Consider the following 24,688-nt stretch of genomic DNA (forward strand, 5'->3'; position numbering starts at 1 on the left):
GAGAGCATAATGGCTGAGGAGTAAACAGAAACACCAAAGCAGTTTGGGTTTTCCTTTCTGATTTTTAAAAAATGGTTGATAAAATGAAATATGAATTCCTATCTTCTGGGGCTTATGTAGAATGCCAAATAAGAAAAAATGCAAGAGTATCCAGCCTCCATAAAATGTAGTGGCCCTAACTATAATGTATTTATTTTAATATCAAGAAGCAAAACAATGTTAGTTTCTAGATGGTAAAAGAAAAAATGAGCAAAACCCTACAAGCTGGGTTAGTGATGAAGAGCCAAGAACAGGCTTTTCTTTTTCATGTGTCTTAGATTTTTCTTTATTGTTATTTGCTACAGGATATGTAGCAAATGGAGATGTTGTGGGAAGGGTTTTGTACAGGTAAATTCTGCTTCCTTGGTTACATTATTTTTCCTTTTAAACAATTGCTCTCTGGACTCCCAGAAGTTGTTACTGCTAACATCTCCTGGGCAACTTCTAAAATCTCTCCAGTTCATATTTTACTCCTTTACAGTTTAAAGAAATTTATGTAAAAAGGGGCTCTGAAGAAGTTACTGCTTTTAGTGATTATCACTAGTGTTAAGAAATCTCTCTGGGGCACCAAATCATCTGTAATGCCTGGATTATAAATTATTAACTGAAGGAAAATCAGAAATAAAAAACTTAAGGGAAAAATAATGGTTAAGTAATGATTCAAAATGATAAAAAAGAAAATCACTTGCCTTGTAATTCATCCTTATAAAAATTCAACCATAATACCTGGTTCCCATGAACAAGCAGGAATAAAATAAATTATTTTTTCCTAAGATTTGTCTGGTTTATGCCTTTAAACTCTTATCCTACAACCTTGGTGTGTTTCCTTGTTTTCTTTAAAAAAAATCTCCGCTAGCTCTCTTGCATGCCTCTGCCTTGATCTTTTTGTTTAAATAAACGCACTATGTGAAAAGTCCACTTGTGGACTTGAATCCTGGATCTTTACAGGCCTGTTTGAATGTCTGTCAGAATAAGACTATGATTTCAGTGTTAGTGGCTTCTTCAGAATGGATAGCATGTTATCAACTAATAAGATCTTTTTCATCTTTTTTTCATCCCTAGTTGAAGCAGATATTCACCTGGTGTTTTGAGGAACAAAATCTTCTAGTGGATGGGTTGAATTTCCTGTATTATATATATTTACTTTCTTCTAGATCTATTGTCTCTTTGCACCCCTGAGCAGCAAGACATGATCCTGGGGGAGGCTGAACATTTAAGGAAATGGGGCAGAAGCGTTGGGCTGCATGGGGGCAGAGTTTGAAGCCCCTGTATGTTCAGGTGGTTGTGGCCGTTCTCCTGCATCAACAAATGTTTTACTTGCTTAATTAACAAATGTCTTGACTTTTATGTGGCTTTTCTTAAGAGTCCTGAAGATGCTTTTAGCCATTAGTTTCCAACCTTGGACTTTGTTGCAGATTCCAGCTGACCTTCTGTGCGGCTGTTCACTGCGGGCACGTCACTCCTCTCCTCTTGCATGACATATGAAGAGAAGCTAATTCAAAGCATTCATTGTTTATGGCTGGGTTTTTTAGTTCCTTTAGCTTCAGGGGTTTAGAGCTGGAGACCAGCTAATCAAAGGCTAGTGCAGAAAACTGATTTCAGCTGTCTCTTCATAGGTTTCACATTTTTTTCAGGCATCTTCCCCCTCCCTAATACAGTCTCCTTGCCTAGAACTGAGAAGAAAGCGAAAGCAAGTTTAAAATTTCCAGAAATGCGTGCCTAGCTACAGGAAATTAAGGTCTGGTGGGCCATTTTTTACTTTATGCCCTCCATTCCTTCACTTAAATACTAAGTTATTGCTGATGGTTTCTTCCAGGACTTAACACACTTTTCTCACTCATAACCCCAGGTCTGTTCTCTCCAACCTTAAACATGTTTACTGCTTGCTTGTAACCAGGGAGGTACATATAGCACTTCAGAGAAAACAGCCCTCTTTATGGCCAGGGCTTAAGCCAAAGCCAGCTATCCTTCCCTCTCTTTGTCTTCTTGAAAGGAGAGATCTGTTTCCTCCAAAAATACTGTTTATAGCTTCACCAGATGAAAACTGTCATATCCCATTTCCACTGAGACTGAGTGATATCTATTGGCTAGCTACAGAATTAAGAAAACAGAACTTAATTCAGCTTTAATGCTTGCATAGACACCATGCAAATTTCCTTCAAATGAGCCAGGAAATTCTAAATATCATCTTATAGCAAAAAAAATTTGCTGTCTCCAAAGGTCAGTTTAGAAATGTTGTGACCTGTGATGCCCTTTAGTATTGGCTGCATTTCCCGTAAACTATGTGAATTCTGGATGAGATGACTGCTCAGGCTGAAGTTATATTTTCAACACCAAGTAATGAGACAGTTATACCTTTTAAAGTGCCATAAACATAGCAAAATGAGTTTTCTAATGATAAGACTACTGATCCAAACAACCACATCCTGCAAAGTCTATATGAAACTCTGCTGTGTATTTCAAGTAAATCTACTTTAAAATGTGTTTCTTGAATTGGGAGAACATTTCCTATATATGCCTGATTTGTATTTTTATTTATAGTCCAATACATTTACCTATTTTTTTTCCAGTGATTTCTGTGCTGCCAGAAAAATTATTTCTGTGTTACTGGAGAAATGACTTCATATAACACAGCCCCCAGTCCCTGGAAACTATCTTACTTTATAACTACTTGAGATCTCAAGAATAAATCTTCATTGCCATACACTCAATGACAGACACCAGTGAGCAGAATGATAAAAGAGAAGATTTAGGCTCTTCCTACGGTAAAGACGGGTAGGAACATTTTTCTGTTGTAAATCCTGTATTTCTTCTCATAGGTTAATATGAAGCATTTCAAGTGCAATGTAATTGTCTGTATCAGAGTCTGATTCTAAAGGTCTCTATTGGCATATTTCAGTTTTGTTATTAGATTAGCAAAAGATCACCTGACAAAAAAGTGAATCTAAATTCTCTGTATACCTCACAGGGAGGGTAGTCACATACATTGTTCTATTTATACACATTCTTCCCCAGTTCCTTCAGAAAATTATTTCAGAGAAGCAGTCTATCAGGGTATGCTACCATTACTTATAAATATATGAGATAAATTATTAACCAACTTCCCCAAAATAATTAGAGATAAATTTTAGGTAAAACTTTGCATGACTGTGTTTTTGCTGACTGGATTTATATTTGAAGATTAGACACTTGCCTGAAATAGGTTTTTTTCATTTTAGCTCCTTCATGGGATACATTATTACAGTAGGTCCACAAAAATGTTGTTGGAGCTTTTACAATATTATCAGATTTTCATTGGATTCCCATTTTGGTAGATCAGGCAACAGTGTCTGCTGTTAAACAAGCTTGGATCCTGAAACTTGGATTTCTAAAGCTAGGCTCCCAACCGTATTTGGAAATTAGCAAACTGACCTGTAAACGAGTCTCAGAGTTATCTGGAGGCTTGCTAGAAGGTGCTGCTAGGCATTATATTTTGAAATAATTTCCTCTAAATTCTTTTTTCTACCTGTTGAAGGGTTTTTATTTTCCCTCATTCGCTCCTTAGGGAAGGTGCATTCCATGAGACTTTTGCTGGTTTTCCTTTCTCTGATTAGAGAAACTGTATGGTGTAACTATATGCAAGGGTTTATAGAGGTGTACAGATGCTTTATCTAACTGTCTGACCTTAAAATGCTGTCAGAAATCTAGGTGAAAAGCTGCAGGCTAGCTTTTCTGGGGGCCTTCACCCCATGAACCACTCTGTTTTGCACCCTGAGCATCACCTTGGCTCAGATTGCAGGGCTGGCTGGAGGCTAATGTCTCCTGCTGAAGATCCTTAAGGAGCTTCAAACAAAAGCTAAAACATATCTGACCATGGTCTGTTATCAACACTGCCTCCACAGACCCAGGGAAAAACACACTCTTCATTTGCCAGGGCTGCTACTTTGACTCTTTTTTTTTTTTTTTCAACTTGCACTCAGTTCTCTTTGATGTTTTATTCTTCTCCTGCACCAAATTTGCCTTATCTTTGATCCAAGGCATTGCAGGAAACTCCAAAAAGAATCTGAGTCCTTTCTGGAGACTGTTTAATCCTTTGCTAATTAATATAAAGACTTTCCCAAATCTTCGTTCGCAAAGCCTAGCCATGAATATAAGGACAACGTTGCAATTAAGTAGAATCAGGAATCAGTCTCCGTAGGAGTCTCAGGCAGATGGCTACATTCTTCTGAATTCAACTGCACCTGCAAAATTTTCTTAATCTTGTTTCTAAGTAAATCTTGTACCAAATTGCTTACAAAAAGTTGTGTTATTTCTGTGGAATATTACCTGCATCTCAGATATGGGAAAAAAAAAAAAGATGCTTACTTTTCCCAAGTTGGTAATATATGTACAAGCTGCTCTTGTAGAACCACTATTAAGTGTCAGTTTTGCATGGCAAAATAATAACTAGATTCCTATAACTTTATTTTAACTTACTTGTTTAGTACAGGCAAATATCGGGACTGTACTAAAAAAAAGAACCAAACAATCCAACATAGCTTTTCATGAAAGACACCTGTAATTATTAAGAAACACAAATAATGCAAGAATTCTTCTGTGGAAAAATTTAGTTTCCTAGAAGTTCCGTTTTTTCTTCATTTTCTTCTTGGTATGTAAAGAAAATTTTCACTTACAGTGAAAACATATAATGCTTTAATCTACCCAAAGATGTAAATTAAAAAGAATTCTTAAATTTACTTTGTTGACACTTCGTTGCATATTTTCATTAAACATTTTATTTTTACAGAAACTTAATAAGAGAAAGTAGGCCTACCACATTTCAATTAGATTTGCCTAAAAAGGAAGGCAAAGAAGAGAGAACAATAAATATAGGGAATAATTGAATAAAAGATAATGGTAAAAATTTTTTCTTGGTAATAAAAAGGTACAGAGAAAAAATGGAATTGCCTGGTATCCCGAGGAAAACCTCAAACAAACCACAGCTTCATGGATGAGGAGCTCACTACTTGTCTATTTAAGCCTATGCTGGGTTATTACAGTGAATGGATTCCACAGGCTGTGTATTTGTGGTCAGTCCTGTGTGCTTTTCACTGAGAGGGCAATGTTTAAATAATAAAAATGTGTTGAAAATAACAGAAAAAAATGCTTTAGGGAATTCCATAATAGAAAACACAATTTTCCTGAATTAGTTACAATACCACGTTAAGTGCAATGGTATTCTGTGCTCTTGTATAATACCATGTACAAGAGCACAGAATTATGGGTTAATGTTGTTTATTTAAAGAATAGGGGTTTGGCAGGGTAAAGTCTAATTAAGTGTGCGGAGATGAGAAGGAAGAGTCAATGTTTGCTTTCATTTGTTATCTTTCGATACGCTGTCAGACAACTAAGATAATATGTCGTGCTCTAACATTTTACTTCCCCACACCACATTGCTATCGCTATTGTAAGCTCTTTTTTTGTAGAGACAAATATCTTTGCACATGTAAAGATATTAGCAAGCTGCAGAAAATTCAGCCATCAGTAATAACATAGCTCTGGGAAACATTCAGGAATTAACCAGCTGAGGGAGCACAAGCCATCGGTTTTTTGGTAATGGCACAATGGATTTTAGGGACTTCTAGAAGAAATAACATGGAAATTATTATATCTGCTTCACTTACTTTCCAGTGAAACATCTAAGGGAACTTTTTCTCTTGTGGGGTAGTTTGGGTCAAAAATAATTTTTTTGGACATGTCAGAAGTGATTTTTAAAGGACAGGGCTGATATCTTCCTTTAATTAACACCCTTGTCTAGATTTTATATATATATATATATATATATATATATATATATATATATATATATATATATATAATTGAAACTTATTCCAAATCAACACTGTTTGATTTTAGAGGTCTAAGGTGAAATCCTGGACCACCTGAAGTTAATGGCAAAGTATTATTTATGGGATTAGAGGCAAGTATTCATCCTTGGTCTAAATACAGAGTTGTATCAACACATGAATATAATAATAGTTGTATGATATCAGAGCAACAGCCTGCTCAGCCCTTGATCCTGCCTGTGGCTGCCAAACAATAGCAACACCTGCAAAAGAAAATAACAGTAGGACAAGCAATCTCGGGCCAAGACAATTCTACAATTAGTTTGAGTATTTAATATAGATTTGACAAATTAATTAGGTGATTAAGTCAACAGAATAGAGTTGGCCTGTCTTTCAGCACACAATAGCCAAGTTTTGCAGTTCTGTAGGACAGAAGCAAGCCAAAGTCTTGTTTTCAGCTTTAAACTGCTGGGCACCCATGCAGGGATGTGCTCTGCTGTAACCGAAGCAGTGCGGGGTTCCTCTGTAGAAAAGCCCTTTGAACTTGCTTTGCAGCCCATGATTATGTAGATAGGCAGTACTGAGAGAGGCAGCAACAGTAACTGCTAACACATGTGAAACTCTGGTCTGAGGATATTGTTTTCATTATAGTTTTGTTCTCTGCAGCTACTCTGACTCTGAAGTGTCAGATTCCAGTCTGATTTCTTCATTAGGAAAGCTGCTGGTTCAGTAGTAATGAACAACAGAAAAAGTACAAAAAAAGTCTGACAATGGTTGTTTTTGTTTAAAATCATTAGCATGGGTTAGACACTGTCTAACCCTTATGCCTGAGATAGGTTCCTTTCGTTATGCTTACATTTCTGGAAAATAGCTCAGCCTGTTTTCACAGAAATGGGTAATTCATACAGCATAGGCCAGAAAAGACATATAAAGTAGTAATGCTTCTGTTTGCAAAGCAGTAAAACACAGACTCTACTCCTCGTGAAGAACCTAAGGTATGTTGTCATTCTGCTTACCTACCAACATAACCCATTGTTTTACATTGTTTCTATTTCAGGAAATTGGTGTCCTATTTCCTGAAATAGAAACCTGGTCTCATGTTCCTGTAAAGCACTGCCCACCTCCAGATCCAAATATGACACCTTCAGATTTTTTGCTCACAGAAAATATTATAGGTTACCTGGATTTTTATGGCATTGAATTTATATGGCTTTCTTTAGACTTATGAGAGTGAATAAGCCCTTGTTCACTCTTTTTTGCCTATCCCTTTAGGAAATTATATTGAGCTTTGTTTGTTTGTTTGTTTGCGCTTCAGGAAATCTCTTCCTGCCTTGAGCAAAACTGGAGTTATGGTAATGTAAATATGCACATACTAAAAAGGGGGAAAATCTTTGTCCAAAAGGAAATGATAAGGAAATGATTGCTTTAAGGGTAAATTAATTCCATTTGAACTACTAAAACTTTGTTCCATGGTCTCTGCTTGTGAGAACTTAATTTCTTTTGATAAGAAAAATGCTTTCTTTTGGCCTTGTATAATTAGTCTGGGAAATCAGATAGGTGGATTTTGAGGTGCTGGTGAAATGTGAGGATTAAATTTTGAAATTTGACCAGCAGTGTTTGGAAGACAAAGAGATGGCTGAACAAGCAGGGACATCTGCAGTTGCCAGCACAGGTAGGCTGCATTTTTCTGCCAGAGTGAGACTCTTCCCCACTGCCCCTGTTTTTCTAGGATCAATAACAATAAAACAGTCTGAGATCAGATCTTTTCTTGCAAGGAAAGTCAAGAGCATATTTTGCTGATGCTCTAAGGATTTGCTACCTTGATGATGATATTAGCATGACTTAGGACTTGTATACTCCCATGAGCAGAGGCAGAGGCAAGCAAAGGTAACATTTATGTACCACATATTTTTTGAAGCTATTCTCTTTTTCCATCTTGACCACAATCACTGTATTCCTACCAGATTCAGTTTGTGCCAGCTGCTTCTTATTCAGCATTTGATTTCCTGAAGATGTTATGGCAAAGTCACTGTATGGAATAAGAAATTTAGAACAGAGACAAGTAAGTTTCACTCTGTTATTTGGTGGGTCATTGATTTTGATTATAACTGACCTTAACAGCAAAACTTTCCTATTGGAGAACCCAAAGGATACATTAGGAGGGAAATAGTGGACCCCTACCATTTTCAGCCAATATGGTACTCTGAAATGATATACATGGAAGATGTGCACACTCTACTCTCACAGGACTGTTGGCCCACTGGACTTGGGTCTTAGGCAAAGAGAGGCAACCAGTCTCCTAAATGATGGTGACATAGGACATCACATTGCAGCATAGTGACCTCCATGCCACCCCAGAAGGAAGCAAAGTCTCAGATGAGGTGCCATGTCAGTGTGGTCCTGCTGGTGACTCAATCCCTCTTCCTTTCCATCCATGGCTGCTCTCTGGAGGTAGGCTCTCAGGACTGGGAGCAGCACAATGCTACTGTGGTTAACATGTTCTGGAACCTGTTCCAGTGCATGTCAACACCATCAGAGCTTGCTCAAGGGTCTTTCACAAGGTAACTATAAGGTTTTTAATCATATACTGAGCCTTACTTGAGGAGAGGAATAAGTTGCCAGATTCTTACATTTGCAGACTACAGATTTCAAAGCCATTTTTCCTCATTCTTTCAGTTCATGGAAAAGAGTATTTTCTTTCTTCCCTCTTCTAAGCCATAGAGATGCATTGGAAAGCAAGTTTTCTTCTGTCTCATTTTCCTGATCTGATTTTCTTCATGCTCAAGCCAGTGCCAGAACTGGCTCAAAGGAAATGTTGGAGGAGGAGGGCAACGCTGGTTTGTGAGAAGTTTGCACGTAGAGGGGCTCAGCTGTATCATAAAGCTACACCTTGGGCTCATTGGGATGAATAGGGCAGTTCACTGGTCCTAGTGCTGCTGTTCCAGGTGCTCTGCACCTGTTATTCTGCTCAGACATTAGCCTTTTTCTTTGTAGCCATAACCATTATAGACGCTGGTTAAATAGACCTAATGTTGTGCATGGTAAAGTAGGAACTCGAAAAGAAAGCTGTAATGTCATGCTTCTGTGTTCCTGGATAATGACTAAAATTGTTCTGAAAAAAATACTTTTAAAGGATCAGATTTCTATGTGGTTAGCCTGCTCAATTTCCATTGTAAGTAATGAGATACTTTTATTCAAATCCTCATGATTAGGCAGTTTTGCCCACAGAATGTTGAATCCCTTTGTTTATGATATTAAGTGTAATTTTTTCTCATTAGGAATAGATTAGTTGAATGCCACAAAGAAACAGAAACAAAAAAGACTGGAAATCCATAGTCACTGTATGAAAGTTGAATTTAAAAATATTGTTAGGCAGTCTAACAGAGAAATCCTTCAGCCCTAACACAAAACAGACCATGTAATCTCATTTTAAATCTCAGTGACTGAACCAACCTAGTGGTCCCACCAATCTTAGGATGGGAATTCTGCACCTGCTATCTGGTGCTATATGCACACCTATAATACTAGCTCCCAGGTCATGATCAACTTCAAAGAAATTGTTTACAGATGGGGGTGGCATGAGCTTTACCTTTTCTTTATATCTCTATTCTCTTTCCAATTAAGTAGACTCATTTGCCCTACTTTGATAAAAGCCATTTTGCAAATAATTTTCTGATAGATTTATATCTCTAGTTGCTCTCAAAAAATTCAGACATCACTAAGCTGATTATCTGTTTTGTTACCTAATCTAAAATGTGTTCTAACACATTCAGGTTTCTGTTAGTTTCCAAAATCAAATGAAAATTATCTTTGAGCAGTAGGCTATCCTTTCCCCAGGAACCAGTATCAGATCTTATGTGTCTGTCCAAAAGATGATGGCTGTGCGGTTCCCTCACTGACGGATTCATGGGAGAGGAGTCAGAGAGGCACATCCAGCAGCTGGCTGAGCAGGCCCTTAAATATATCCTGTGAAAGAACTGGAGAGATGCTACTGAAGTACATGCTGGAGGACCTTGTGTTGGCCGTCTGCAATTAAAACCATCTGAGAGGCTGGGGGTCAGAAAGGGGCGTGGGGGAGGTCAGGAGCCGTCTGGCAAAGGTGTCCCTTGCAGCGGCGCCGAGGGCGGAGAGGCAACCAAGGGGAAAGGAAGAGCTGGCCTCAGTGTTTGCTTTGGCCTAATTTCAAACAGAGCCCCTTCAGAATCTGTTTATACAATCCTGTCTTTCATGAGCTGTTTTAATTTCTTGAACTAAGGCTCTCTGAGTCCTGAAGGTTTGACTTATCCCAAGGAAATCAGAAGAAATGCAGTCTAGAGAGCTGATGTGGGCTTGACCACATGCTTTATAAGTTTCGCATTCAGAAGCAGCAGCTCTGTTTTAAGGCACAGCTGAGCAAAGACTGCAAGGAGGCATTGAGTTCTCTGATGGATACCAGGTCATATCTGTTAGAGGCTTATGACACAAACTTTCTAAGCACAAAGTAACATACTCGCAATAAATTACAGCAAGCTCTACTATCATAATCCTATCATTTTGTATGCCTAATGTGTAACTTTGCTTTTCAATAAGTATTTTCACGTCATATGTGTAAGTGTTGGCCATCTCTTTAGCTGGACTACTACATGTTTAATACAGAGAAAAGTGTCCCTCATTAACATTTGCAAAAAAAAGCAATAAATTAATACAAATGCTACAATTAAAAAAAATGAAGTATTATTATTAGTCTTCCAAGAAGTCTGGCAGTACACTGCTCCTTTTGGAGAGGAACAATTAGCCAGTTTGATAAGGCTGGAGCAAGAAACATATCCACCATGGTGAAAAGTTCCCACTGGCATGTATGCTGAGAGCTGGACACCTGCCTCCAAGTCCTTGGAAACTTCATGTTTAATCTGGGCCAAAACATGAAGGCTCTGCTCAGAGTAAAACTTGAAAAAATCAGCCATGTACTACCAAAATTATTTTTTACTGACCCAGCGGCTGTGGCAGGGCATCCTCCCACTGCACAGCCAGCCCCAGAGCAGCCTGTCTGTAAGACTGGGACAGCTGTGTTGGGGACGAGATGTTGATATAACTCTGCCACTCAGGAGGTGAAGAAAATAGCCTGGCAAAATTACATATGAGCTAGAGGCTTCTGACAGCTTGTATTGATGTGTCTTGTTTGGCTTTGGGGGGGATTATTCACCTAAGACACACATTTTGCTGATACGGCTGTGTCTGTGCAAATAATCCACTGCAGTGATGTCCCCATGTCTCAAAACCTGTAAAATCTCTCCGTTAGATAAGACGTAGATTGACCTGACTTAAATTCCCTCATAGTCACAGTACTGGCTGTTTCCAATTACCTTGATGCCTTTAAAAGTTTGCAATGAAGCCATAGGCCTCACGTGCTGGTGTCCCTGCTGTAAAATAGGCAAAGCTGTGTGTTTCATCTCATAAGAATGCTACAAAGACAAATTCTGTAAAGACAATATGGTGTTGCTGCAGGAACAAGGAACAAGGTCAGATCTGTGTATCTATGCCCACATTTAGGTAACTTGTCACTCCTTCAGAGATGATGTCTGCCATTGTTCACCTCCAGTGAGGAGATATTTGTATGGCTGAAAAGTTCGGCTCCTGTCTGGGGGCTAAACTTTGGGATATCCAAGCCTAAAAGTGTGACAGGGAACGTTCTCCGAAGGTCTACAGTTTTGTTTGTCTGTATCTTGCTTACAAGAGGGCAATTCCAAATTTTCACAATAAAGGATTTTACCTTTCCCAACAAATCCTGGCTTTCTATGTTTTAGACTTACACTGTTGGAAAGTTGCTACATAGTCCCTCAGAATAGTCTAGAGCCTGGACTTAGTTTGGATCTGTAAATTTAAGGCAAATGAAAGCAAAGCAATCTGGCAAAACTCACACAGATGCCTGGTTAAGTAGGCTCTGATATTGCTCTTAACATGTCTGAAATAAAATCTTTAGATCTACTTCTGTGCTCCATAATAGGATAGTGATCCTTTTATCTGTAATCCAAACAGATAAAAAATATTAATCTGGAACCAGAAGTTAAGATGCCCCAGGAACACCAAAGCATGTATTTATTCTCAAACCCAACAACTTCTTTACCAAACTAGGGCACATGAGGATCTTAGCATAAAAACCTAAAAGGTGGTAGAGATTTAGAGAAGAACAGTATTTAATTATATGACTAGAAAGACCTGGCCCTGTGGGGTTCTGAATACCATAAAGAGACTGAGATGTTTAGATGAGAATATAATAGAATAGAATAGTTCAATTGGAAGGCACCTACAATGATTCAGTCCCACTCCCTGACCAATTAAGGGCTGAAGAAAAGTTAAACCATGTTATTAAGGGCGTTGTCCAAAAGCCAGTTAAACACTGACAAGCTTGGTGCAAAGACCACCTCTCTAGGAAGACTGTTCCAATGTTTGACCATCCTCTTGATAAAGAGAGACCAGTCTGAACCTCTCCTGATGTATCTTTGAACCATTTCCACATGTCCTATCACTGAATCCCAGGGACAACGGATCAGCACCTTCCCTTTCCACTTCCCCTGCAGAGAGCAATGAGGTTGCCCCCTCACCCTCCTTCTCTCCAAATCAGTCCTCAGCTGCTCCTCACAGGACATTCCTTCCAGCTCTTTCACCAGCTTTATTGCCCTCCACTGGACTCGTTTGAGGACCTTCACAACCTTCTTAAATTGTGGGGCCCATACCTGCCCTCAGTGTTCGTGGTAAGGCTGCGTCAATGCTAAATACAGTGGGATAATCACCTCTTTGGTGATGCTGTGTTTGATGCACCCCAGGATGGGGTTTGCCCTCTGGGCTGCCAAGGCTCACTGCTGACTCCTGTTGAGCCCACTGCCAACCAGTACCTCCAGATCTTGCTTTAACTTAATGCCACTACACACAAGAAAAATAAATGTTTTGAATAACAGGGTGTCAAATAGAAAGAAAACAAATGTTTGAAGGTGACTTTCCTAAACTTGTTATACAAAAAAAATTTGGACTACAAAGCTGATTTACACTATCTGTTCCATTACTCTTTGTCTCAGTAGATATGAAGTAATGTGTGAACCCTTAAAAGCAAGAATTTTTGTCTCTGATGTAATATATTCAAGAGATTCTTTCACATATTACACTGGTGTGAGTAATAAAAGCTATCACAGTATGTTAGAAAAGGGATATTTGTTCAGGCCAGAAGTTCAGTGTCACTGTGAAGGCATCATTAATCTATTTTTTCGAGCCCACTATTTTAGGCTGACATCTTAAAGGACTAACTTGTGACAAAAATGTCATAGAGCAACAAGATGTTCCAGACCAATTCTAAACCCAACCCAATGTTTTTTCATATGACCACAAGCTTTGGTATTCAGAAATGGAAGGCCTGCTATGGGAGCCAAGGTGAAAACCCAAGCAATTATAGAAGAGAGTTAATGTATCTGACAAAGCCTCTGTTAAAACAGTGGAATAAATTGCACTATCACTCACCTTAAAGTTCAGATAATCACCAAGACTTAATTTAAACAAGGTAAAAGACTTCACAGAAATGTATGCCAGGCCATTTTATAAGACAAGTTCAAACTTAGGGCCTGCTTCTTTTTTCGCAGAAGGTTTTGGCAAATGATAATTTAACACTTACTGGTTGTTGTTGAGGAAAATAATTGCATAACAGTCGCTTTGAATGAGAAGTTTTGTGATAATTAGCCAACACCCAATGTAGTAGAAATTTTCTTATAGCACAAAGCATAGATACCATAGGGATATATAAAATAATAGTTGAAACTACCTATAAACCTATTTTTCAAGCTGTAAATGAACTGAAAATCTTCATTTTTTCTCTCTATATTTGCACTGTGCTTGGAATAATGGAATTTGTCTCCTAATGACTATTTTTTACTCAATGATAACACAGGGAAGCATAGTCCACTTCAACCCTGCAGGGACATAAGCATGTATAAACCTTTTCCTAGCCCTCTTTTTAGGGGTGAAACAAAGCAGACATCTCTTTGAAAAACATTAGTCTCAAGTCTTTTGAACTAAAATCCAAACTGGAAAGCTTCTCTGAGAACACCTTGAACTGGGCATGAATTCAAGGATTGTTGAATGGAGGCTTAAAAATGGCATGAATTCATACTGATCTAAATACTTAAAATTGAATTGTACCCAGAAACTAAAAAGAATCTAGTGTTAAGGGGGGAAAGGGGAACACAATGGGAGAGCAGAGAAGAAAATGAAATCCTGTTATTCATGGGAGAGCAGAATAAGTCTATCAGAAGATGTTTACACTCTCTATGGAATTATCCAAAAAGGAGTTTCTTAGTTGTAGGAGTTTTCTCTGTGGTTAAGTGCAGACCTCAGCCCACTATAGAAAATGAAAGACAAAAGTCCGATGACTGTAAGTAAAGATAAGTAGTTACAAATATCAACAGACCAGTCCTACACTGCACAAATAGTCCTAATTAGCTTCCATGGAGGATAGATAACCTTTGAATCCTACACTAAAGCTAGGCTGTAAATTTGAAACTTAAATGAAAAAGTAATACAATTCCTTCCAGGTGTGAGGGAACACTTTGTGCCATATTATTGAACCAGTAATATGAAAGTGTTCTCTCACTGTGTGTTAGGTATAAAAATGTAAACAGTCATTTATATCAATACCTAGAAGGAGATTGAAATATAAATTTCATCAGTATGTGACCTAGAAAACAAATTCATGTAGAAGAAAATTTTGATCATAGGATGTGTGTTTTAAATGCATCCATCCATCTTGGTTTATAGTGATTGTTTCTCCAGATATTATCAGGTTGGCTATATAATAATACAAGCCATCTTCCTTCCCTCTCTAAGAATATTACAGAATATATTAACTTCTGTAATGTCTTTTATTGCCAGGCAAGCTCTCAACAAATTCAAATAATTGATTCAAACAGACAACCTTGCTATGCCACCCAGTTGGTGTACAAGTGAAAAACCATGGTTTAATGTAAGAAAATGTCTTATTCTTATACCAGTCCTAGGAAATAGCCTAAATGCAGTTAGTGTAAAATTTACTTTATCCTTGCCATCTGTTCATGCATTTCACTGTATGTTGATCCAAGTGGAGGAGGAGCTCTGCTGATTTCAAAGAGGCTACTCAAGCACATAATATTTGGCTTACAGACTCATTTAGGCTAAAGCTTAGACTATCAGACACTGGTAATAAGGACATTTTGATACATTAATGAGTTTCTCAATAGTTTTTTATCTAAGACCAATCACCTTTTATACTACAGCTTTGTCTCTAGCTGGAGAGGAATTCCTTTCCATGCAGAACAGAAATAGAACTTAATTGTATGGTTGTGGTCTTACCTCTCCTCCACTTCAGTTTCTGTGGAGGACATTTCCCCTTACAGTAGGGGTTATTTGAGGATTGCAGTGGACTCATTCACAAATGCTATGACAAGCATAAATAAGGATTATGGTCTGATCTTGGTGCCTGAAGTCAAACTGCTGCTCATTTTTTTGGCATTTGAATATGAAATTAGAAGCTGAAATTACACTCCCCATAACAGGTGTAATGCTTTCTAGAGCCAGGATCATTCTGATTTTTCACAATAACGAGCCAAAATTTTTGATAAGAGTATGTCATAACTGCATGTTTGGGCCCCATGTAAATACTCTTTTGAAGAGACTTCTTTGCTTGACAGTGATACTACAGGTATCATTTGTTGATTACTGGTTTATTTAAGTCTGTCAGAAGATGTTTATACTCTCTTTGGGATTATACAAAAAGAAGTGTTGTATCTTGGAGGAGATTAGATATTTGACATGGTTGATAGCAGATTACTATATAGACTGATAGAAGATACAAACTCAGCTCAAATTCTGTATATTTTACTACAAAGGAATATTTAAAAGACTGACATTTTAGTTTATAGTTCAAATGGTTCAGCCATTTTGTATAAACTATATTTTTGCATCCCATGATATAGTCCAAAAGTGAAACCTTATATCTGACCTTGTGATCATGGAGTTCAAATGACCGGGACTACCCTTAGATACTACTGGGAGTGGGTTTGATACAATTAGCTTCAATTCCTTTCCTGACATGCAAAAAAAATGTAAACTTAAGTAGCTACTCTCTCCCTTTGTCACAGAGGGGGATCAAGGACAGACTATGTGTAATATCTTTGCTTCCCTGTGGCATTTTCTCTTGGGAGAAAGTGGGATTGCAGATGTGGTATCTGAAGCATGACTTTTTTTTTTAACAAAGAAAATCTTTCACCTTCTCTTCTGTTAGAAAACATGTCATCCTCCGGATCACAAGAGGTGTTTGGGTTACTTTGCTGTTGCTGTTTTCTCTCTTCTGACAAAAATATGACTAAATGTGTCAAATGATTTAGGACTTTGAAGTGCTAAAGAAATATTTCAAAAATCAGGAGAGGCTTTCCTTTATTTATGTGGTAATTTTCACAATACACTATTGAATCTCTGCATCATGATGTTGGAAATAGGTGCAGATTGTATCGTTTGGGGTACTTCTAATTCTGTTTACAGCACTTTCCCAGCAATTTTCCCTTAAAACAGGAGCCTGAAGACTGTAGCAATTTTGCAAACTTTTCATTGCTCCCAGGCTGAATAACTTCACCCATGTGAGAAACCGCACTTTCCACAACAGGACTGTAGTTGCATAGTTTTAACTGAAAATATGAGGAAGACAATAAAGCCTTGTTAGCTGCATTAATGCATACAAGAGCTTTTAACCACATAGTCTCTGGTCTTGTTTCTGTGCAGAAATGTTTCCCTGCTGCTTACACACTGCCTATGTCCCATCTCCTAGCCATCCACAAATCATTGATCCAGACACTGAGAAGTTTCTACCAAAAGTTATTGTTGCATCACGAGGAATGGATCAATGTCAAGGTGTTGGTTTTGCTTGATCTGGTAACCTGCTGTCTTTCGAATTAGAAAATAAAATAAACTGCTTTGTAGTATCTAAATCTTTCTTGAATTTTTCCTGAAAGAAATACCCCCCATACACACACTCTGCTCATCCCGCTCAGTAGATGGAAGTTGCAGCTCTGACATTTTTGAGTGAAATATCTGGAAAATGAGTTTATAGCTCTTAGAAGAAAAGGAGAGGAATAAAAAAAACTCCACCAAGCATCTGAACTTTGACCAGACTTAGTTGTAGTCAAGCGACCACTAATGCACCTAAAAATACAGCTGGATTTATAATACAGCTTGATGTAATTCACTGTGTGGGATACGTGAAGGAATGTCCTGTAATAACTGCTCTGATGGGTCCTGGGGCCCTCTGCTCTGTTATCAGGGCATAAGCAGTTGTGGATGAAGTACATGCCCAGCACTTTTTTTATTTGGTACTTGAACCCACATCAGAAAATGTCCACAACATTCTTTGCCAGAAATGCTGCTTGTTGCACCACCCTCCTTGAAAATAAGGTCATTTTTTTCAGAGGATCTAATATGAATAAAGAATCTTTGGTTCTGGGTGAAAACTTAAGCCTTCCCCTCTCTCTCCAACCCTGCAAAACACCTTCAGTGATATCCTTGTCCAGGTGAAATGAGGGTAGGAGGAGGCAGGGGTGCAGCCCAGGATGTAAGGGGGGAGCTCTGCTGAATTCAGAGCTCACCCCTCAACCACCAGTGCCAGCCTGGAGGGTGCAACAAACATCACATTAGGGTGACATAAACACACAACTCGGCTGTGTTCTGGTATTGCAGGCCAAAACTATTGGTTCAGTTAATGCATCTGAGGGGTCTGACCTAGGAAATGGTTATTCCCTGCTCCTTGTTCGGTGATGAGGAGTACCCAGAGGGTAATTTGGGCCTAGAATGAGTGTGTCCCTAACACACACCTCACAAGCAATCATCTGCACTTATGCATCTGGTCAGAGAGAGGTTATTCATCACCCTGAGAGGCAGACTGCACTCCTTGAATATATTGGTCACTGTGTCTGGTTTTAAAAGTTGCAGAATTACTATAATTTATAAAACCAGTAGCACTTATGTAATCAGCAGGTTGAGCAGCCACTCTCCAAGACTAAACTGACTAACACAGTTTTACTGGAGTTTTTTTTTCTGTAGAGTGTTCTTTCTGCAGCTGCTCCAACTATTACACTTTGCCACTGGCAGTATGGGTACCCTGAAGAGTTTCTGGCTTCCCTTAATTGAACAGAAGAAACTAATTTAAATTTTAAAAAATATAATTAGTTTGACTTCCTCTACCAGGAATTCTGTAATTGATACTATGAATAAATTATGGAATACAATTGTGAGGGTTCTTAATTGCAAAGCCTCTTAGCTGCACAACTTCTGTGATGATGAGTGATACGTGTTTTGTCCTCCAAAATGGAGCACAACCCTTGTCATAGAATATATCTTGCATGCCGCAAGCTGGAAGTGAGGGACTGAACAAGTGTACCTATCCTGACTGAATACTTGCTGGGGCAGGTATTGCTTGGCTTGTCTGTGCAGAATGCAAATACAAAGCAAAGCAATTGGTTCAGGCTTGTTCTAAAGCCAGAAGGAGTTTAAACTTAGTAATTACAATTAGCTCAAGCCCTGTGCAATATGCTTTAGTTTTCCATGTCTGAATTAATTTTCAGCCATTGTTCTGTTTTCCGGTTGCAGAGTGTTTCTTTCTCTCAGAGTAAATTTTTCACTAGGAAATAATTCAGCCACTTCTCTCTCCTGTTCTTAGATGAGTCACTTCCTCATCTATGAATGAAATTTTTCTTTCAAGCATTTTGTTAAGCACAAATGACATCACACACTTACTCTAAATGTATAAAGAAAACTTTAGAATATGTCTAGATTTAACAGTTATTTGGCATAAAACTTAAGAATAAATCAATCCCTTTAATGAAATGTAACCTTATTGACTAAAAATGTCTTTGCTATGAATAGCAACATAGACCTTTAAACATCCCATTTTGTTAAAAATCAGTGAAATCTCATGCATTAGCTGCACCTAGGCTTGCATTTTCCCATTTCTCACTGAGATGAAGCTACCCTTTCACAAACTTCACTTCCTATGCATCAGACTTTATTTCTTAATGCCATGATAAATTGCTTCTTTGTGTATTTCCTAGATTCAACAGCCAGCACTGACATGATCAAATTAAAGAGGCCAGAGGCTATTCAGTACCCCTGCAGCAAAACATCCTAGCTCATCTTGCTTTCCTTTATCTATTATCTCTTCCTCCCCAAAACCAGGTGGCTGCTCCAAACTACCCTCTTAGGCAGTGCTGACAAGGCAATGCCAATCAGGCAGTTCCTCCCCTAGGACTGTCCCTGGTGCCAGAGTCTGCTGCTCAGCACAGGCAAAAATCCTGTCTGTGATGGAGCTGTATGGATGAACTCAATGGCAGTGCTGGAAATCATGCGCTGCCCTTGGTTCATGACAGGGGTGTCGCTACCGAATGTGAAGCTGAGAGAGGGAAGGAGAGGGAGTGGAGAAGAGGGGGAGAGAGAGGGAAGGAAGGAAGGAAGGAAGGAAGGAAGGAAGGAAGGAAGGAAGGAAGGAAGGAAGGAAGGAAGGAAGGAAGGAAGGAAGGAAGGAAGGAAGGAAGGAAGGAAGGAAGGAAGGAAAGAAGGAAGGAAGGAGGGAGGAAGGAGGCAGGCAGGGAGGGAGGGAGAAAATATGTGTTTTCCAGCCTCAATCACACCTCATTGTTGGTTTTAATGAATGTTATTCACTCTTCTGAATGCCCCAGAATTGGTGATTTTGGCCCTTACTGCAGTTTTCATTTGCTACAACTATCTGCTATTTCCTAGCCATCTGTCTGCCCAAAATTCACCACTGAGCCTCCTGCAACTTCTGAAGTTTGTTGCCTTCACCATTTCCAAGGTCAGTGAGCCTCAATGCTCACACTTTTCCCTCACCTGGCCAGATGGTGCTAGAAATCACCACTAACCCCACTGGCTGGGTTACTCACTGCTTCTTGCAGCTTTAAAACACCACAGAGCAGCCAGAGATAGAAAGCCCATCCCACCACTTTGCAGAAGCAAAAGTTTTTTCATGGTACATATCTTCAAACAACTATTGTACCAACATTTTTTCTTTGACTTTTTAATTTAGATTATATGTAAAAATTCTTTAATTTTAAAAAGAGAAGGAAGTCCTTTTATTTAGAAGTGGTATTAAACTGCAGTTGAGATTGTGTATAAATCAGTCATTTAAGATAATTATCACAAGGATAAACATTACATCCTCAGGAAATCCCGACTAAGATTAAACTTCAAGGAAAATGAAACAGATACAGAAGTAGGCAGTTGAACAGCTTTTGCATTGACACTCAGTACATAGGTGAAAAATGCCTTCAATCCAATACACTAGCTAGGGATTCAAGCTCCATGTTGCCCTGATCAGAGCAGAGTATTTACTGTGTGTCAGCAGAAGCATGTGGATTTATTATGAAAACTACTTTTGTGGTTAGTCGCAACAAATCGGTTTTGAAAATTAGACGCCAGAGATCGTGTTGGTGGAGCATTATCAATATATGTAATTCTTTACTATATAAGAATGCAATAGCATTACTGAGCTAATGAGTTCCTGGGAAACCATTTTTGGCTATAGATCTTATTTTAAGAGCACTAGTGGAATTGCTGGATTAAACTGCAGGGAACAGAGGGAAGGTGATTGTTTCGAAATGATGATTTACTCTTCATCATGCACTAATCATGCTGGAAGAGGGAATGGATAATTTCCACCAGTTTATCTATTTGATAAATTACAGTTATGAGGCAGCTTCCAGTTTTGGCTAGAAAAACCGATGACTAAATTAAACTTAGTCCTCTGAAAGGATCAAAAACTTGGTGAAATCCTTACTGCTGTCTCCTCTCAAATCATGTTATATTCCAGCGTGTTTCAGAAGAAGTTTTAACTAATTCATATTATTTTATTGAAGATAAAATGTACAAGCTCTTTTGAAAACATTTTCACTGCTTGAGCATAGGACATGGGATTTTTCCTTGATATATTTTCTCTGTGCTATGGTTTGGAGGTTAGGCTATGGGTTTTTTCTCTTTTACTCAGACATATGTATTAAGCTGCCTTTAAAGTAGAAAGAATTTGGTACCTTTCCCTCTTGCAGGTGTTGAAGAATTTCATTGCATTGTTTGCAGATTTTTATCAAGCTTTTCTAGAAAATATTTTATACTGACACTTTCAAGGAAATATTATACCAGCAGGTTTAGGCAGTGATTAAAGTATGGCACATGAGCAAATTGGCCATCTTTCAAGGCTCTCCCACAACTTTGGCTGCATTGTTCATACTGAAATCAGAAAAGGACCTCAGGAAATAATTCACATATGTTTAATCTTCTTGCATGAAGTGCTTGGCTGCTGTTGTTTTAATTGAAAAAAAAAAAAAGTTGAATGGTATACTTTATTCTTCAAATACCTGTGACTGGCTGAGAAACAGGTTTCATGAAATGACATGAACATGGCAAACGCTTGTTATCCACTCACCAAGGATTCTGCTATGCCACCAGTATGCAAGAATGGTACGAAATCCAGATATTGTGAGGAACACGCAACAGTTTACTGGTCTGTGGCCTGCCAGTGTGAATTGTGTGACTCTTCTGCCTATCTCACAAAGGTTGGTGGTACATCACTTTTCACTCTTGTGTTACTTGGCAAGCCATAATTGTGCCTGTTAGGAAAGGTTTGATATAATTGTTATTGTCACTTCATTCCAAAGTCTGTGTTTCAGATTGAGTTATTCACCTTGGACATTAGATGACTGTTGAAAGCTTTTGTCATAGTTGCTTATTATCCATCCATCTCTGAAAGCCTTTTTTGCAGAATCTGAGAAGTGCCAAGCAAGTAGTCTGTAAAAATGATCAAGGAAATAAAGAAAACCAAGGCCTATCGGCATTCCATTTACTCTGATTTTTATGAAGATGTAGCCTTCCTCACACAGTTGCATTAGGAACAGGTAGATAGCCATGCCAGGGTTAGGCAGTAGTAGCCAAATATCTCGGACCTTTTGTTGCTTCCTTTTCCCACTCTTGCCCTCCCTCAGAGCACAATGCCCAGTGCTGCTGGAAAGGGGATTCAACTTTACAAAATCTGTCCTGGATTGGAGTTCTCTGAAGACAGATGGATTATGGCTCTGCCTTTCCCCCAGAGACACTTTCTAGAACAGTACACTGTTCTTCAGTCTCTAAGACTGCAACTAAATCCACGTCCTTCTCCACTCCTGCTATTTGCCTTTGCCTGTTTCAGCTAAAAATAGTGAGAGGTATGTCCCAGGAATAAGGCTGACACAAGGAAGCTGTGTCCTGAGCCCTGCCTGCAACCTCCCCACCTTCTGTCCCATCAGGTAGGATAAAACCAAAAAAAGTTGATGACAGGAGAATTCCACAGCAAAGAACTCATGATCTTTAAATGCAAAGATCTGTCTTGCATAAACATATTCCTTCTTACCTGATTATTTAAATAGTGGAGAGTGTGTGGCAGTTTTGAATAGCTGTAGGTGTTGGTGACAGTGTAAATCAAGCTTGGTAATATTCATCTAAAGCTAGGCCAGCTTTCCAGCACAAAAGGTAGTTGGTAATTAATTCCTAAGGGCGTTAATTGAGTTGCAATTGTATTTGATTCCTTTCACAGCTAGATAAGGTCACAGTTCCCACACAATTTCATTACACATTACTCTTCTTGTAGCAAAATTGGTTTAATGTACTCCTACTCCCTTGGCACAGCAGCCGTGCCTTCTCTGCTGCGTGAATGTGACTACCTATCGGCCAGGCTGGGCACCAAGTTGGGGAACAAGGTAAAAAAAAAACAAAGTAAAAATAATCTATTTTGCTGTAAGCCCCAGAAAAAAATTAATCATCTTGCATGTCAAGCCACTGAGGAAGCAAAGAGCGGCGAGTAGAGGAGAAAGGCTGAGGGATATCACATCTGGTAATGCTGCTGAGGATTTCCATGTCATCACACATTTCACATCCCCGGAACTTCTGAACTACATATCAGAACAGTTATTATCTCCTTGGGACTTTTGATAAGTGCTCAGTTGGTATCATATTGCTGGCTTTATACACCCACCATAACAAATACATAACAGTAAAGATAGCAGATGTGACATTTGGGGAATGTTGTGTTTAATCTGTTTCCTTCATCACTCCCTCTTTTGCCACCCACTTTCAAAAGATGTTTTCAAAGTGCCAAGCAGTGCCATGAATTGTGTGTATATATGGTTTGTACACCCTTCCCAAGAATGTGACCATACTGATGGGCTTTCTGCCAGATTCTGGCGGTTCAATGCCTCCACGACCTATGCAGAAATTCTGGACCATCTTCAAACATGAGTAGGAGCTTACTCTTCAGGACAACCTATTGCTGCACTTACAGGCAGGTAGTGTCAAGGTCTAGTGAGGTCTCAGGTGCCTCCAACGACATGTGTTGCAGAAGAGCAGGATTTTTACCATCATCATAGATCTGAATACTTAAATTCTGCCAAACTCTCAGTATAGGCATTATCTCTCAATCTTGTTCACTATAAATTCTGTTAAAATGGAAGGACAGAACTTGGGATGGTGGCTGGAAACAAAAAAAGTAAAAAATTAGGGCCTTATTCAATAGAGTGCTTATCAGTCATGGCCAATGTGTGCTCTTTGCTAAAGAAGGCAAAGGAATGAAGGAGAAAAAACATGTAAGTGATCACACGGGTATGGCACATATTACAGTTTATCTGTTCTAGAAAGTTTAACATTTAAAAGAAAATCTTCCCTTTATTGGGTTTTGAAAGCATGAGCAACATGTTGGTGTCTCCCACGGGGAATCTAAGAACTTCATAATCTTTTTTTATCTGTAACATTCCCCATGTTAAGCTTGGCAGTGTGAATATGACTTGCCAAAAGTCATGGACAATCAGAAGCAATTAATGGTTGCAAGTCACTTGATTCTCAGACCCATGCTTTATCCAGCAGACTTTCTCCTTGATGTTTGTGAATGTTACAGAGTTTTCCTAAAGTTGGGGCTTGCTTGCTTTCTGGGATTGCATTTCTGGTTCTCTTTTATGAGGTGTTTTATTACAGGTTTTCTTTGTGTATCCTCTCCATCACCCAAACTGTATTTGATGTGGTTACAGATACTGGATGCCCTTGATATCCTATCTGACTGTGGCTACTTCAGAGGATCCCCTTGTCATCAGAAAAACACTTCCAGTCACATAAACTAGATTATAAGGAGCAGAAAAAAATGTTTAGACTAGCATGGGAAATGATTCTTGCTCTGATCAGAGTGAGAAATTGCCCTGAAACTATAGGAATTTCCTGTTGCTAAAATACTGTGTAGATTCTAAAAACTTTGCAGGCAGTTGTTTCTCCTCTGGGCAGCTAGAAAGGTCAACATCCTTGGGGTAGGACGTAGGATTGCAGTGTTTAAGAGTTCATCTAGTCAGGAAATTATGGCTGTAAAGTTACATAGCCCTGTCACTTATCATTACACAGCTCATTAAATTGCAGCTAATTGCGGCTTCACCCTAGTATCCAGGTCCTAGTGTTTCTGAGCCTAATTAGCATGCTGAAATCCTAAAATCCAACAGATTTCCCTTATTTTAGTCACTTCTTGTACACAAAGCAATGGAATGCAGAGGTTTAACTTGTTCAGAACACTAATAACACTGGTTATTCAATCTTTTAGTTCAGTTGTTCAAGAGGTAAATGCTTATTCCCAGAAGAGGCTAGAAATGCAGAGGAAATTATATTTTTTAGTGCAAGATACTCCTGTTAGTGCATGAAAATTGTTTCTTTTTCATTTTTTGTTCATTATAATTCTCTTGCTCCTTCTATTCCTTCCCATGAATAACTCTATAGAATTATCCATAAATTAT

This window comes from Manacus candei, unplaced genomic scaffold, assembly GCF_025592945.1.
Source record: "Manacus candei isolate 608988 ecotype Guabito, Panama unplaced genomic scaffold, ASM2559294v1 h1tg000072l, whole genome shotgun sequence".
Taxonomy (NCBI): Eukaryota; Metazoa; Chordata; class Aves; order Passeriformes; family Pipridae; genus Manacus; species Manacus candei.